Source organism: Arvicanthis niloticus, chromosome 6, assembly GCF_011762505.2.
Source record: "Arvicanthis niloticus isolate mArvNil1 chromosome 6, mArvNil1.pat.X, whole genome shotgun sequence".
Taxonomy (NCBI): Eukaryota; Metazoa; Chordata; class Mammalia; order Rodentia; family Muridae; genus Arvicanthis; species Arvicanthis niloticus.
This window is the reverse complement of record NC_047663.1, coordinates 47,883,860-47,900,967: the sequence shown is the minus strand read 5'-3', so window position 1 is coordinate 47,900,967 and position 17,108 is coordinate 47,883,860. Positions and strand designations below refer to the sequence as shown.

The window sequence follows — 17,108 nt, the reverse complement described above, 5'->3', positions numbered from 1 at the left end:
CTGAGAAAACCAGAGCATCTGAATGCAGGAAAGGAAAGTCTCTTGTTTCTCTGCCTATTAAAGCTCATCATTTCGGCACCTGTGCAGAGGGCACGGAACTTTGATTCCTGTTTTCACTCTTCAGTTTTACCAGAGACAGGGAGGATCTGCTGCCTCTGAATAAGAGTGGCTACTAGAAGGTGAAATTTTAGTATAAAGTTTTGTGAAACATTCCATTCTGAAGGAGAGAGAAAAGATGTGCTCTTCTCAGGTAAATGCATGGATGGGTATGGGACAGGATGATTATTCTTACAGAAATAACTTCATAGTTTAAACATCCAAACCTTCACTGTGCTAACTCACAATTACAGAACTATTTTTCCATATGATACTCTGTTATACTTATACAAGTTATAACTTATTTTAATTTATAATTATTAGTTATAATTTATGTATATTATTAAAATTCATAATAGTTATTGTATATTAAGTTTAATACATTAATAATATATAATAATTATTATATATTAATTTCTATAATATATATGATATATAACTTGTATAAAAATACTGAGAGCTTATTGCAGTAGTACCTAGCCTTTCTACTGCTGCAACCTTTTAATAGAGTTCCTCAGGCTGTTGTGACCCTAACTGTGAATTCATTTTTATTGGTAGATCATAACTATAATTATGCTACTTCTGTGAAGCGAGATGTAAATATCTCTGCTTTCTGTTGACTTAGGCATTAGACCATTAGGTCATTTAGGGGTGATGACAACATTGGATCATAAAAGGTTAATCACCCACAGGTTGACTACTGCTGGCCTATTGGATCTTTGCAGAAAAGTCACAACATTCTTGTTCTCAAATTATAATTCATGAAAAATTAATATATTAGTTTTTGATAGCAGAACAAGTTACATAGTTAACTAATATTCCCATGTGTCAAATTAAGAACATAGCTAATTTAATGAGGGAATACTGTTAAAATTAATTTCAGGGTGTATTGACGTTCATGGATGTGGCTATAGAGTTCTCTAAGGAGGAGTGGGAATGTCTGGATTCTGCCCAGAGGGCTTTGTACAGAGATGTCATGTTGGAGAATTACAACAACCTGGTTTCTGTGGGTAAGATTATGTTTATTCCATAATTTCAACTTCATCTTGGGGATGTAAAACTGCTATTAGTATTTGGATCAGATGGTCATTAATTAGTCTATCTCTTAAATTTTTGTAGGCATTGATTATTGACTTATTTAAAGGTAACATGTTATATACCTTTATCTTGTTTTTACATTTAACCTAATGAAGTTTCAGTCTTACATGCATTTTGTACAGGCAGTTTTCAGCATTTATATGTGAATCCACTTTGACTTCACATTTGTCTTTTCTAATGTGGTAATTTTAAACATAAATTCATTTTTTAAAAAATGAATTGAGTTATAGAGAGTAAAACATTTTGGAAAGACATGACTATAAGAAAGTAATTCACACATTTTTCACTCTTTTTCATGATACATGCATGGCACATTCCTATGCTTGAACCCAGCTCCATTCAATGGTATGTCTGTTTGAATATACAGGTGTTGCTGTTTCAAAACAAGAGGTAATTATCTGTCTTGAAAAAAACAAAGAACCATGGATTGTTGCTAGAGAGGAGACAGAAGTAAGAGAACCAGGTAATCTGAAATGAAATAACATGTGATGTGATGATTCTAAACCAAGGAGCAATCTAATCCTGAAGTGAGATTAGATAAATTCTTCAGAATAATGCACCCGAGAAACAGTACTCCATGGCTTTTATATGAGTTTTGCCTTATTTATCTGAAGAGTGGTGGTTTGAAATGCAGTATATCATACCTATTTTTTGAAGTAGTAGAAGATTATTCAGTATTCTAACTATTTTCATTTTTTGTTGCATGTATTTGCTAAATAGATTTGAAAAAATATTGTTTTATTACTTTTGTAAAGAATTTTTAAAATTAATTTTATTGGATACTATATTTACATTTCAGATTTTATCCCCAACCTCCCTTACCCCACCACCCAGGAAACCTATACTTATCCCATAACCCCTCCTCATGCTTCTATGAGGATGTGGCCCCACCCATCCCCGACTCCCACCTCCCCACCCTCAAATTCTCCCCTACTTGGTGTTCAACCTTCATGGGACCAAGAATCTCCTCTCCCACCTATGCCCGACAAGGCCATCCTCCTCTTCATGTACAGATAGAGTCATGGGTCCCTCCCTATGTGCTCCCAGGCTGGTGGTTTAAACCTTGGGGAGCTCTGGTTGGTTGGTATTGTTGCTCTCCTCATGGGGCCACAAACTCTTTCTGCTCCTTCAGTCTTCTCTGTGACTTCTCCATTGGGAAACCCTTGATCAGATCTGTGGTTAGCTGTGAGCAATGGCCTCTGAATGTGTCAGCCTTTGGCAGACCTTGAAGAAAACAGCTATATCAGGCTCTTGTCAGCATGCACTTCCTGCCATCCACATCAGTGTCTACCTTTGGTGACTGTACCTGGGATGGATACCCAAGTGGAATGGTCTCCAGGTGGCTCCTCCTTCAGTTTCTGTCCTACATTTTGTTTCCATATTTGTTCCCTTGAATATTTTTGTTACTCCTTCTAAGTAAGACCTAGGCATCCACACTTGGTCTTCCTACTTCATGAGCTTCATGTGATCTGTGTGTTGAGTCTTGGCTATTTCAAGCTTTTGGGCTAACATCCACTTAACAGTGAGTAAATACCATGTGTGTTCTTTTGTGATTGGGTTAACTCACTCAGGATGATAATTTCTAGTTCTATCCATTTACCTAAGAATTTCTCGAATTCATTATTTTTAATAGCTGAGTAATACTCCGTTGTGTAAATGTATCACATTTTTTTGTATCCATTCCTCTGTTGAAGGACATCTGGGTTCTTTCCAGCTTCTGGCTATTATAAATAAGGCTGCTATGAATATAGTGGAGCATATGTCCTTATTATATGTTGGAGCATCTTCTGGGTATATGCCCAGGATTTGTATAGCTGGATCCTCAGGTAATGCTATGTCTAAATTATTGAGAAAACTCCAGACTGATTTCCAGAGTGGTTGTACCAGCTTGCAATCCCACCAACAATGGAGGTGTGTTCCTCTTTCTCCACATCCTCACCAGCATCTGCTATCACCTGAGTTTTTGATCTTAGTCCTTCTGACTGGTCTGAGGTGGAATCTCAGGGTTGTTTTGATTTGCATTTACCTGATGACTAAGGATGTTGAGCATTTCTTAAGGTGCTTCTCAGCCATTCGTGTTTCCTCAGTTGAGAATTCTTTGTTTAGCTCTCTACCCCATTTTTAATAGGGTTATTTGATTGTCTGGAGTATATTTTCTTGAGTTCTTTGTATATCTTGAATATTAGCCCTCTATCAGATGGAGGATTGGTAAAGATTGTTTTCCAATCTGTTGGTTGCCGTTTTGTCTTATTGACAATGTCCTTTGCCTTACAGAATCTTTGCAATTTAATGAGGTCCCACTTGTCAATTCTTGATCTTAGAGCATAAGCCATTGGTGTTCTGTTCAGGAACTTTTCCACTGTGCCTAGGTATTTGAGAGTCTTCCCCACCTTCTCTTCTATTAGTTTCAGTGTATCTGGTTTTATGTGAAGATCCTTTATCCACTTGGACTTGAGCTTTGTACAAGGAGATAAGAATGGATTGATTTGCATTCTTCTACATGCTGACCTCCAGTTGAGCCATCACCATTTCTGAAAATGCTGTTCTTTTTCCACTGGATGGTTTTAGCTCCTTTGTCACAGATCAAGTGGTCATAGGTGTGTGGATTCATTTTTGGATCTTCAATTTTATTCCATTGATCTTCCTGCCTGTCTCCATACCAATACCATGCATTTTTTATCACTATTGCAGTGTAGTACAGTTTGAGGTCATGGACGGTGATTCCCTGAGAAGTTCTTTTATTGTTTAGAACAGTTCTCACTATCCTGGGTTTTTGTTATTCCAAATGAATTTGCAAATTGCTCTTTCTATCTCTATGAAAAATTGATTTGGAATTTTGATGGAGATTGCATTGAATCTGTAGATCGTTTTTAGCAAGATGGCCATTTTTACTAAGTTAATCCTGCCAATCCAGGAGCATGGGAGATCTTTCCATCTTCTGAGTTCTTATGTGATTTCTTCCTTCAGAGACTTGAAATTCTTGTCATACAGATCTTTTACTTGCTTGGTTAGATTCATTCCAAGGTATTTTACATTATTTGTGACTATTGTGAAGTGTGTCATTTCCCTAATTTCTTTTTCAGCCTGTTTATCCTTTGAACAGAGGAAGGCTACTGATTTGTTTGAGTTGAGTTTATATCCAACCGCTTTGTGCTGGCAAATTTTCCTTAACATAATCCATGGAATATTATTAATCGAATCAATGTTAGAATAAAACTTCTTTTTCCTCTCCAAGAATCTATGTATGATGGATAGGTTCTTACCTTGTGTGACACTTTCTACCTATTACCCCTTCTCCAAGCTCAGGTTTTATCTGCCTTGAACTTAGTATTAGTCTGGTGGATGATATCACATTCTCAGTGAGTTATATGGCTATCACTCTTGTTGTGTGTGGAAATGTTTATTGAGCATCACTTACTGCTGCTGCTCTTTACAATCCTCCTATCTCATCTTCTGCATTGGCCCCTGAGCATGATTAGGAAGGGTGTTATAAGGGTAACTACATAAGACCCAGTGCTCCAAACTCTCTCAGTTTATAAACTTTTCCAGTTGTTTGGACTCCATATTAAACTTCTCTATTGAGGGTTGAGTGATGCACACAGATCTACTTGAAAAGCAATATATCCTTAGGAGTCATATTTTTATGTTTTTTATTTGTAGGAATAATAGTAGATTTCAATATAGAACACAGGATCTGTTTAGTCTAAGATTATTGGCCTCATAGACAGTGTCAGATATAGGTCTTAACTCACAGAGCCACCATGATGCCAATTAAACAGTGGTAGGTACTACCAAAGCATGGTGTTATTTACACCAGTGAGCATATGTTACAGGAAAGTCGGCATTGCACATCACAGGTTAAATAGATGGCTGAGACTAATAATCAATTTTGTCCTCCTATAGATAAGTAAGTAGTACTTAAAAATACTAAGACTGTAATTCAGTAGATGTGAAAACTCCAGTTTAATATCCAGCACAGTACCAATATTCCTGCTACTTTACCTACTTGCTGTCTTTGCAGTGGTCACATATCCTCAGGTGTGGAGTCAAAATAAATGTGTATGGCATTACCTGTGTTGTTTCAGTGGACTACAGATCCTTTGGCCTATAATTTAAATAGTTACAACCCATTCCTTGTACTTTGTGCTATGTGTAGTGTCATGTGACATGTAGTTTTGTATTGTCTGTTTTAATTTGTTGCAATGTCATTTAAACTTCATTTCATATACTTATTTGTTAGAAAGCTTTTATAATAGTAGTTTTCCATATGGCATTAAACAATATTTAGTGTGAACCAGAGAAATGGTGCAGAAGTTAGAGCTGCTGGCATTGCAATCTTACTATGTGAGTTCAATACCCAGAAGACTCCTGATGGAAAAAGCATTCTACAAGGCACCCCTGATTACATGTACACTCCTACACATAAAGCCAGTACATACATAACATTAAACATTGGCCTGTACTGTTTTGTTCTCCATAATGGTTCTTCTGTATTCTGTGGCCTATCTTTTGATCTAACCTTGACCTTATTTCTCCTTTATGACACTGTCTTTTATTTTTACTTCTATGAAAACCAAACACATGTATCATGGTCTCTAACTTGCTACCTAGTCACCATAGATTTTCTAAATGTAACAGATATACCCAACTTTTAAACACTAACCCAGCACATGAATCAATCCTTGCATGGTTTTCTTGAAGTACCTCATTTTTATTGATTGTTCCTAGCTCCATCTATTTATCTAAAATATTTTGACATCCAAAGGGATAAAACATTTTATAAAACCTTAAGGAATGTTGTATTTATGGCTCACAAACATTGAATCAAGATGAAATTCACCCTTTAAGCCAACACAAATAGTCTAATGAAAAAAGAAGGTGTAATCATAGCCTTACAACTAAAGAAATCCCATGGCCAAATGGATTCAGGGCAGAGTTTTAATAGACCATCAAGTTAGAACTAAAACCTAGATTTTTAAGTTTTTCTTCAGAGTAGAACTCAAGGAACATTTCAATTTCTTTTCTTCTTTTAAGAAGCCACTATGAATTTGATTCAAGAACTAAACCAAGATGTGTGTCTCAGCTTCCTATATTTATATAGAATCTAAAATTTGCAGTAAGGTATTTTGAAAGTTTACTAAAACATATATAAATGATTATCAACCATTTTTTAAGTTGATTTCATTCCAGAGATGCCGATAGTTCAACATAATTTAGTCAATAAAAGTAATAAAGTGAATAAACAATTACACCATAGAAACCCCAGGAAAATCTCAGCAGACTCTGAAAAAGCCTTTAACAAATACATCATCATTATGTTATGGTTCTTGACAGTCTAGGGATAGTAAAGGTTGTTTATAACCAGCCTAGGACAACAGCCTTCTGCATGAAGAGACTCTCAAAACAATTCCACTAACATCAAGAGCAATGGAAGGTTGTCCTTTTTCTCCATAGATATTCAATATATATTATTGAAATCACATCTGGAGTAATAAGACATTTAATGAGTTTTAGATGATATGTATGGAATAGTGTCAAAGTATCCTTATTATTAACGATAATTTTATATATAAAACTTGACAGGATGTTTTTCTGATTTATAATTAGATTTGAGTTGGTCTGTGGTTCCTTTTAAAAGCATTGTCATCTATAGTAACATAATATATATATATGTATCTGTTATATTTATGCCTTCTAAGTTATGTAAAATCTTCACATATATCATATACACATACACATATGTACTTTGTATAATTTTAAGTATATATAAAACAACGTATTTATGTAGCATTAGCAAAACTACAGTTTTTTATCATTTGTCAGAAATCTTGCCTCTTTTCTTATATTGATCTTTTTCCTGCTCCAGTTTGGAAACTCTTCCCCTTTCCTATTTTGTTGCCTCTAATTGTCACCATCACTGTCCATGTAATTCTACTAAACTAATGAAGATGAGCATTAGTTTCCCACTACATATGGTCAGCTTTATGGGTTTTCTAATGCAGAATATTCATGGTTTAAACAATATATAATCAGAAATAACAAAAACCCATTCACAGAGATGTTTTTATGTAATTGTATATACACATAGCTAAAAGATTAACACACACACACACACACACACACATACACACACACACACACACGTAGGTCCTTCAAGTATAATCAAAGGAAAAGGGAAAGAAAGGCTTTCAACTTGAGAAGGAAGGTGAGGGAAATGGAATGTTTCCTTGGACATGATGGAGGAAAAGAAGAGATGATAAATGTGATATATCTACTTCAGCTGAAAAAATACTTCTATTTTCTTTATTAATTTATTCACTTTATATAAAGACTTCTTGTAACATGGATGTTTCCTGTATTTAATTAGAGTTACAACAAGATATTTTATTTTACTTCTGGTTACTGTGAAGGTAGTTATTTCCCTTATTTCATCATCAGCCCATTACCAGTAAGATGAAGGAGGGCTACTGATTTTGTTGAGTTAACTTTGTAACCATGCAATTTACTGAAGGAGATTTTAGCTATAGGAGTTCTCTGACAATGTTTTTGTACTCATTTACATATGCTAGTATGTAATCTGTGAATAACAATACTTTTCCTTTATTTTTTAAAAATGAATTGTAAAAATTATTTTTATTTATTCACATCTCATATGTTGCAGCCCTTGTTTCCTTCTAGATTTCTTCACCTTATCCCACATCCCTTTGCCTCTGAGAGGGTGCTCCCCTCTCCCCACATTCTTTTTTTATGGAGGATCAAATTTCTACCTTATTAGGCATATTCTCTCCCACTGAGGCCAGACAAGGCAGTCCTCAGTTACATATGTGCTAGGAACCTCAGACCACATATATGATCCAAAATTGGTGACTTAGTCTGGGAGCTCCCCAGAGTCAGGGTTAGTTGACATTGTTCATCTTCCTATAGGGTTGTCTTCCCTTTCAGCTACTTTAATCCTTCCCCTAGTTTTTCTATAGGCATTGTGGAGCTTAGACCAATGATTGGCTTTAAGTGTTTGCATCTGTCTTTGTCAGCTGCTAGTACACTGAGCCTCTCAGAGGACAGCCATACTAGGCTCCTCTCTGCAAGGACAACATGCAATCAGTAATAATGTCAGAGTTTGATGCCTTTCCACAGGATGTATCCCATCTTGGGCTGGTCATTAAACCATTTTCCCTCAGTTTCTTCTCCATGTTTGTGCCTGCATTTCTTTAGACAGGAGTGTTCTGGGTCAAAACTTTAAAGGTGGTTGATGACACTGTCCCTCCTCTTTTACAATTCATATCTCCTTGATCTCTTTCTGTTAGGTCATGCTCTTACTAGAACTTCAATTACTATATTGAGGAGATGAGAAGAGTGAGTATAGCCTGACCTTTTCCCTGATTCTTTAATATTCCCACCATTTAATTTGATTTTGGCTATTGTTTATTTTTTTTGCTTTTCATATGTTTAGCTGTATATTCTTGATGTATCCAAGACCTTTAACATGAAGGAGTGTTGTATTTTGTCAAAGGCTTTTTCAGTGTCCAATGTGATAATCATATTGTTTGTTCTTTCAGTTTGTTTATATGGTAGATTACATTGTTCAGTTTTCACATATTGAATCATACCTTCATGTCTGAGATGAAGCCTGTTTGATTATGTTGAATTTTTTTGTTGTTGTCTTCTTGGATTTGGTTTGCGAGCATTTTATTGAGTATTTTTGCATCAATGTTTATAATGGACACTGGTCTGAAATTCTCTTTGGTTGTTTAATCCTTGTATGCTTTAGGTATCAGGGTGTATGTGTCCCTGCAAAAAGAGCTTGGCAATGTTCTTTCCATTTCTATTTCGTGGCATAGTTTGATGTGTATTCATATTAGCTTTCCTTTGAAATTCTGGTAGAATTCTCTGCTAAAACCATCTAGACCTGAGGTTTTTGTTGTTGTAAGATTTTAGTGACTGCTTCTATTTCCTAAGTTAGACTGTTTATCTGATCTTAATTTTACTTTGGTAAGTGGAGTCTATCCAAAAAAATCTTTCATTTCATTTACATTGTCCAATTTTGTACTGTACAGACTTTTGAAGTAAGAATTCTTTAGATTCTTTAGATTTCTTCAGTGTCTGTTATGTCCATGTTTTAATTTCTGATATTTTTTTGGGATATTGTCTCTGGTTTTTAGTAGTTTCTGTTAGAAATTGTCTATCTTGTTGACAAGAAGCAGCTCTTGGATTCCTTGATTCTTTGTGTTGTTATCTGTGTTTCTAAGCATTTGCTTTTATCCATAAGTTTATTTCCTGCCCTCTATTTCTCTTTGGTGTGTTTGCTTCTTTTTGTACTAGTGCTTTCAGTTGTGCTTTTCATTTGCTAGTATGTGATGTGTCTATTGTCTTTAAGAAAGCATTTAGTGCTATAAGCTTTCCTTTTAAAAGTTTTCTCATTATGTCTCATAAGTTTAGGCATATTTTCACTTCACTTCCAATGAAATTTAAAAAGTCTTATAAAATTCTTTATTTCTTTTTTGACCCTGTGATTACTGATTAGAGAATTATTCAACTTTTATGAGTTTGTAGGCATTTGTTTTTCTGTTGTTGAAGTCCAGCTTTAATCCAAAGTGTGCTGAAAATATGCCAGATGTTTATTTCAGTCTTTTATCTGATGATGCTTGCTTTGTGCCCAAGTGGATGGTCAATAATGAGGAAGGTTCTGTGACCTGTTGAGAAGAATGTATATTCTTTTGTGTTTGGGCAAAATGCTCTTTTTATATCTGTTAAGTTCATTTGATTCATAATGTCTGCTAGTTTCTTATTCCTATATTTAGTTTCTGTTTTTATTATCAGCCCATTGGTGACAGAGAGGAGTGTTTGATGTTCAATGTATGTTTTGAGCTTCAGTAATGTTTCTTTGATGAATGTGGGTTCATTGCAGCATAGAAGTTCAGAATTGAGACATTGTCTGGTGGATTTTTCCTTTGATGAATATAAAGTGTTCTTCCCCATTTTTGGATTTCTTTTGGTTGAATGTTTATTTTATTAGTTATAGGAATGGCTACTCCAGCTTGTTTCTTGGGTTTATTTGCTTGGAAAACTGTTTTATCCAGCACTTTTCTTTGATGAAGTACCTGTCTTTGTTGCTCAGGTGTGGTTTGTGTATGCAGCAAAATGATGCATCCTGTTCACACATCCACTCTGGTTAGCCTCTTTTTATTAGGGTATTGAATCCATTTATGTTGAGAGATATTAATGACCAATGAATGTTAATTCCTTTTACTTTGATGTTGGTGATAGTGTGTGTGTATATATATACACAAGAGAGATTCTCTTTTTTGGTTTTTTTCTTGTATGAATAATTAATTTATTTTTCCCTGGCTATAATTTCTCTCCTAATGTTTGAGTTTTCCTTCTAGTATCATCTATTTGGCTGGATTTAGAGACAGATTCTTTTATTATGTGTTTTTTGGGGGTGAAATTTTTGGGTTTCCCCATCAATAGTGACTCAGTGCTTCAGAGGATTGTTTCTGTGCTGACATTTCTGGTCTCTTATGTCCAAGCCCTTTTTACTTTTAGATTCTCTGTTGAGAATTTCGGTGCCATTTTGATGTTTGTCTTTATATATTACTTGGCCTTTTTCTCTTGCAGAATTTTATATTCTCTCTGTATTCTACACAATTTGTCTTTTGGATATTATGTGGTATGAGTATTTTTTAATCCAATCTATTTGGTGTTCAGTAAGCTTTATGTATGTTTAAAGCCATATTTTTCTTTAGATTAGAAAAATATTCTTCCATGATTTGGTCGAAACTATTTTTTGTTTCTTTGAGCTAGGAATCCTCTGTATTTTATGCCTATTGATTATAGGTTTTGTCCTTTCATAGTCTCCCAAATCCTGCATGTCTTGTGTTAGAAATAACGTATCTACTTCTATGGTATCTTTTATACCTGAGATTTTCCCTTCTATGGCTTGTATTCTGTTGGTGATACTTGTATATGTAACTGTGGCAGAAATTTCCTGCCCAAAGTATTTGCAGTGAGAGCCCTGTTATTTGATAGGGAAGAGAGAGGCAGAGTTAGGAGAGAGGAAGAGGAACAACTGGGATAACAATGCTAAATTTGCTGGCATCTTGTGTATTGAGCATTTGGTAATATATACATTGATTGGTTACCTTTAAGCATCTAGAGTTTTGATTTACTTGGTTGTTGGGTGGTGTTGCAGCTGACCGTGGGGTGGACGACCCTGGCATGGGGCTAGTGTGGTTCTGCCTGAGAGACTGTTGAGATGAGAACACTCTGCTGGGCCAAGGTGGCCTCTAGTAATGCTACATTCTGTCAAAATGGTGCTTGAACTGGAAGCTGATAGTCCTCTTTGCACCTCTGGTGCCAGCATTAGATCTTAGAGTTGGCAGCCAAGAGGCTGCAATCATTTCAAATACCTCCCACAACAGGCAGTGCCTTTTCTCTTTCCTACGTTTTACAGATTTGCCTCAATTCAATTGTTCTTCTTTGCTTCTATTTCCCTTTTCAGATATTGAACCTTTTTATTCTTTTCTTTGCCTTTTTTAATTTTATTTTCTTGTATTTCTTTAAGAGATTTATTCATTTCATTTTTAAGCATCTTTGTCATTATCATAAGATTAGATTCAAGGTCATTTTCTTGTACCTCCGGTTTGCTATGATATACAGGACTTAGTTTGGTAGGATAGCTGTGTTCTTGTGGTACCATATTGCCCTGCACTTTTGATTATGTTCTTACTTTGTCTTTAGCCATCTGATTTTCTCTGGTATTGGCATGCCTGGTAGTTCCTGGTACCTTCAGGTCTCTATCATTTCAGGTAGAGCTGGGTTGCTCTGGGTGGCAACAAGTTTTCAAGTTTTCAGTCAGAGGTCATAGTATTTTGTGACTTCATACCTCTGTTTATCCACGGTGCCAGTTGGCCACTGAAGATGCAGACAGAGCTTGTGGTTTCTGATGGCTGCAGGCATCTGGGACTGCAGGTAGTTGTGTGGACTGAAAGATGCATCATGAAGTTGATGGAACAGAACTCACAGCTACTGTGTTTGCCAAGGAACCAAGCTGACAGAGGATTAGGGTGTGGGGATCTCAAAGGATTGACCTGGGTGGCAGCATGCCTTCAAAGATGCAGGAAGATCAATGGCCCAGGGAATTAGTTGCAGATCCTCAATTCTGAAATATATTTCAAAAATAACGTGGGACTGTTCAAAATTCAGATCCAGAACTATGTATTTTAAATTGACATAAAATTTTACATGGTAATATGGTGGGAAAATTGATTTTAGACACATTAAGACTTTTAACATGTTCAAGAATTCTCGGGTTTCTATGGAATTTATGTGTCTCAATGAACATTTCATAGGATTTGAGAAAAAAGTTAAATCTATTCACATATGCCTGACATGATTTCTACCTGATACTCTTGTATTTTTTATGTTTCTTTCCTTACAAATATTCCATGCAAATGTTTTTAAATCCTTTATTTTAAGTGATTGTGAGATGATTTATGTCCATATTGATAATTGAAGAGAAAGAAATTTATTAATGTGTGATAATTGCAACAATTCTGTTTTATGTTATTGGTTATTCTGATGAGTTTCATATGTATTACAAAATATGTGATATAGTTAATGAAATATCTTCTAACATCCATTTTATTTGTGACATTTGTTTCCTTGTAACAAAGTTGCTGCACTTATGTGCAATACTCTTTTGCTATAATCCTCTGATCAGTGTTATTTTATGCACTATATATGTATATTCTTTTCATGAAACTTCAAATAACACATACTGATTTGCTTTACTATTTTCAGCATTGTCTTGTGATCATACCAAGAAGCTATTGCCAAAGGAATGTACACAAGTTTATTTTCAGAAACAAATACAGAGCCTTGGACTCAGTGGTCTTTTGGACCCATATAGAAAGAAGGTCTGGGAATATAGAGGTGGCAGTGAGGAGCTTGAAATATGTGATTATGAAAATTATCTGCTGGCAAAACACATCTGCTTCATTTCTGAAAAGAATAAAGAAGTTGTAGCCATTTCTCAGAGAACTCTGTCTGGGTCACTCTTATTTTTACAGTTGAAGGCTTCTCTAGGAAATATTATACAACAAGTTTTGAAATGGAACTCAGTCCTACAGAGAAATACAGAAACATTAAACAGTGACATTTGGGCAAATAAACCCACTTCCACAAAATATGTATCAAGTAGTATGGTATTAGACAGTACTTCAAAGCTTTATGAACAAGGGAGATTTTGGAGAAAAGAAAAAATTACTGAATATCATCAATGTGAAAGATATTTCTCTAAACATTTATTACAGCCTCTTCAACAGTTAAATCTATTTACTGACAAGTTCTGCTATTTAGATCAACATAAGAAAATGCCCATGTATGCAGTGAAACTTGGAACATATCATGTGGGAGGTCCTTGTGGAAACTCAAACAGATTAACTAATACTAACATAGTCTGTATTAAGGGCCCTCTTCTGAAATATTACCAAAACAGTCAACATGGAGGAATTTTATACCAATGCAATATAATATTATATGATTTTCTTCATGAATCATTTCCAGGCAAAAATGGGATGAGTAAATGTATTCCAGAAAATCTTTATAACCATGTTAGTAGACAGGCCATCTCTAATCACTGTTCTCAGTTGTCTTTGCAAGAGCAGGACCATCCAACAGAGAAACTTCATACAAATAACTCGAAGGATGACCTTTTAAATAAATCCTTAATTCTTCAGGTTTGTAATGGAACATGGACTAAAGGAGATGCCAATGGATACACATGTGATACCTACAGGAATGCCTTAATTGAATCATCATACTTAGAGAGAAAGAATATGAAACATATTATAAAGCAACATTTCCAGACCCCAGGATATGATAAGGCCTTGAATTTCAATTCAAATATCATTCAATATAATTCAAGGCATAATAGAGAAAGAACTCAGAAAGCCAAAGTTCCTATGTATGGTTATTCCAATGTTTCAAATCTCTTGGCACATTCAAATTTATCGGAAGAAGAAAAACACTCAAAATTTGACACACTAGAGAAATATTGCAGTAAACCCCCAGGCCTAATGATATTTCAAACTAGGGGGAAATCATGGAAATGTGTGCAATGTGGCAAGTTCTTTGCTCAGCATTCAGTTCTTCAAAGCCCTCATGGAATTTGTACTCTAAAGAAACCTTATAGTTGTGAGGAATGTTGGAAATCATGTACTTGGTCATCAAAACTTCAAGTTCACCACAGAATACACACTAAACAGGAGCTTCATAAATCTAATAAGTGTGGGAAATCATTTACCAAGTCATCAACTCCTCTAGCTCAACAAAGGATCCATACAGTGGACAAACCTTACAAATGTAATGAATGTGGTAAACATTTTACCTCTTCTTCAAATCTTCACATGCATAAGAGAATCCACACAGGAGACAAACCTTACAAATGTGATAACTGTGGTAAGAGCTTTATACAGTCCTCACATCTTAAAAATCACTACAGAGTCCACACAGGAGACAAACCTTACAAGTGTGATGAATGTGGGAAATCTTTTACCCAGTCCTCAAGTCTTAAAGTTCACCACAGAATCCATATTGGAGACAAAAGTTACAAATGTGATACCTGTGGGAAAAACTTTATAAAGTCCTCAGGTCTAAAAAGTCACTACAGAATCCATACTGGAGAGAAACCTTACAAATGTAATGAATGTGAGAAATCCTTTACCCGTTCCTCAAGTCTTAAAGTTCACCACAGAATCCATACAGGAGACAAACCTTACAAATGTAATGAATGTGGGAAATCTTTTACCCAGTCCTCAGATCTTAAAGTTCACCACAGAATCCATACTGCAGACAAAATTTACAAATGTGATACCTGTGGGAAAAGCTTTATAAGGTCTTCAAATCTTAAAAGGCATTACAGAATCCACAGTGGAAACAAACCTTACAAGTGTAATGAATGTGGGAAATCCTTTACCCATTCCTCAAATCTTAAAGTTCACCACAGAATCCATACAGGAGACAAACCTTACAAATGTAGTAAGTGTGAAAAAAGCTTTATACAGTCCTCACATCTTAAAAAACACTACAGCATCCACACAGGAGCCAAGCCTTTAAAATGTAATGAATGTGGGAAATCTTTTACCCATTCTTCATACCTTCAGGTTCATCACAGAATCCACACAGGGGACAAACCTTACTAGTGTAATTCACATGGTAAATATTTTATCTGCTCTTCAAGTCTTAAAGTTCACCACAAACATTATACTGTTGATAAAGCTTATAAATGTAATTAGTGTGGAAAATAAAGCACACTGTCCTCAAAACTTCAAGCCCACCACGAAATACAAGCTGAACATGAATGTTAATAATGTAATAATTATGAGAAATCATTTACCCAGTCATCATTTATCTATCTTCTAGCTCACCACAGAACATATAGAGGTGACAAACCTGCAAATGTAATGAATGTGGGAAAAGCTTTATACAGTCCTCACATCTTAAAAATCACTACATAATCCACCCAGGAGACAAACCTTGCAAAGGTAATGAATGTGGCATAACTTTTACCTGATCCTTAAATTTATCAAAATGTAAACAATATTTAGAATTGTATCTTTCAATGTATTCAGCAGCTAAAGTATGACCTTTGTACAAGTCTTAAAATTAAGAAATGGTGACTTCTTCTGACAACTCAGAAAATGTGGTTACTTTGGTGCTTAACATGAATATTTCTGTCCAAGTTAATGTCAATTTAGCATCTCCTTAAACTATGAAACCCATTAAAGTATACTGAAATTTATTTATTTTTATTAAATGAAAGTATATTGTATTTAATATTTAATGATATGAAATCTCTATCTGTGGCAAAGTAGAAAAGCAATAAGAACAAAAAACATATTTATACCATTAAATCTCTATAATTTTATTAACTGCTGGGAAAGAAAGTCAAATACTAAATGTGGTCCTATTTAATTGGGACAGGATGGATGTTTCCTTAAGGGACTTTTTTTCTGACAAAATGAGAGCCAAAATAAGCCTGTATAATTTTACATAAATGTCTATACTTAGCATTACTTATATATTGTGATATATGGAATTATAACATGTAGGGTATATTGTGTATGCATTATTTAATAGGTGCTTAATATTATAAGCCCACATAAAGTATTTCCTGAAATGTATGCTTTTTATTATCCTATGGAATAAATCTTGTTGCCTTTACATTTTAACTTCATATATATTATAATAAAATACCATTTACACAGATGACCTCAGTTTACTCCATGTGTATACAAATACCTATCTTGCAAAAAATACAAACCTAAACCACACAAATTCCCATGAGAAGTATGTAGAACTCAATGATGAATACAAAACTACAGATAAAAAGTAAATCCAAAATATCAAAGATTGATTTTGGACCTAGTTTTGCAATTTTGCAATCAGGAATGGTGAGAGGTTGTTATCAAAAAAGGAAGTATTACACATGTCAAAGAAACAACAGAAATAAATTCACACATTGAAATTATATCTAATTAAACACAAAGGTCTGATGAAATGGGCAAGTCTTCCTTTAACTTATTTCAAATGACAACATATTCAGGACTTGAGTACGTGTTAGAAACTCAGGATTTCAAGCAAGCAATACAAGGATATTTAGAGTGTTTGCATTTCATATTTATTGTGAATAGAACAATGATTGACAGGGCTGAGCAAAAATTTACAGAGTAGATTAGTGAGTTCTTTGTCCATATGCCAGTAGAGCTGGGTCATATGATACATTTAAATTTAGTTTTTGAGAACCTTCCCCACTGATTTCCATAGTAGTTGTACTAGTTTACAATCTTAAAAAAAATGAATGAAGTTTCTTATTTCCCTGCTATATTCTCTGTCAATTTCACTGGTGATATTTG

The 17,108-nt window shown here is 34.8% G+C and overlaps 1 pseudogene; it reads left to right on the top strand.

Moving 5' to 3' along the window:
- Positions 1 to 235: 235 nt before the first annotated feature.
- On the top strand, positions 236 to 15,842 carry LOC117710273 (uncharacterized; annotated as a pseudogene).
- The last annotated feature ends 1,266 nt before the right edge of the window (positions 15,843 to 17,108 follow it).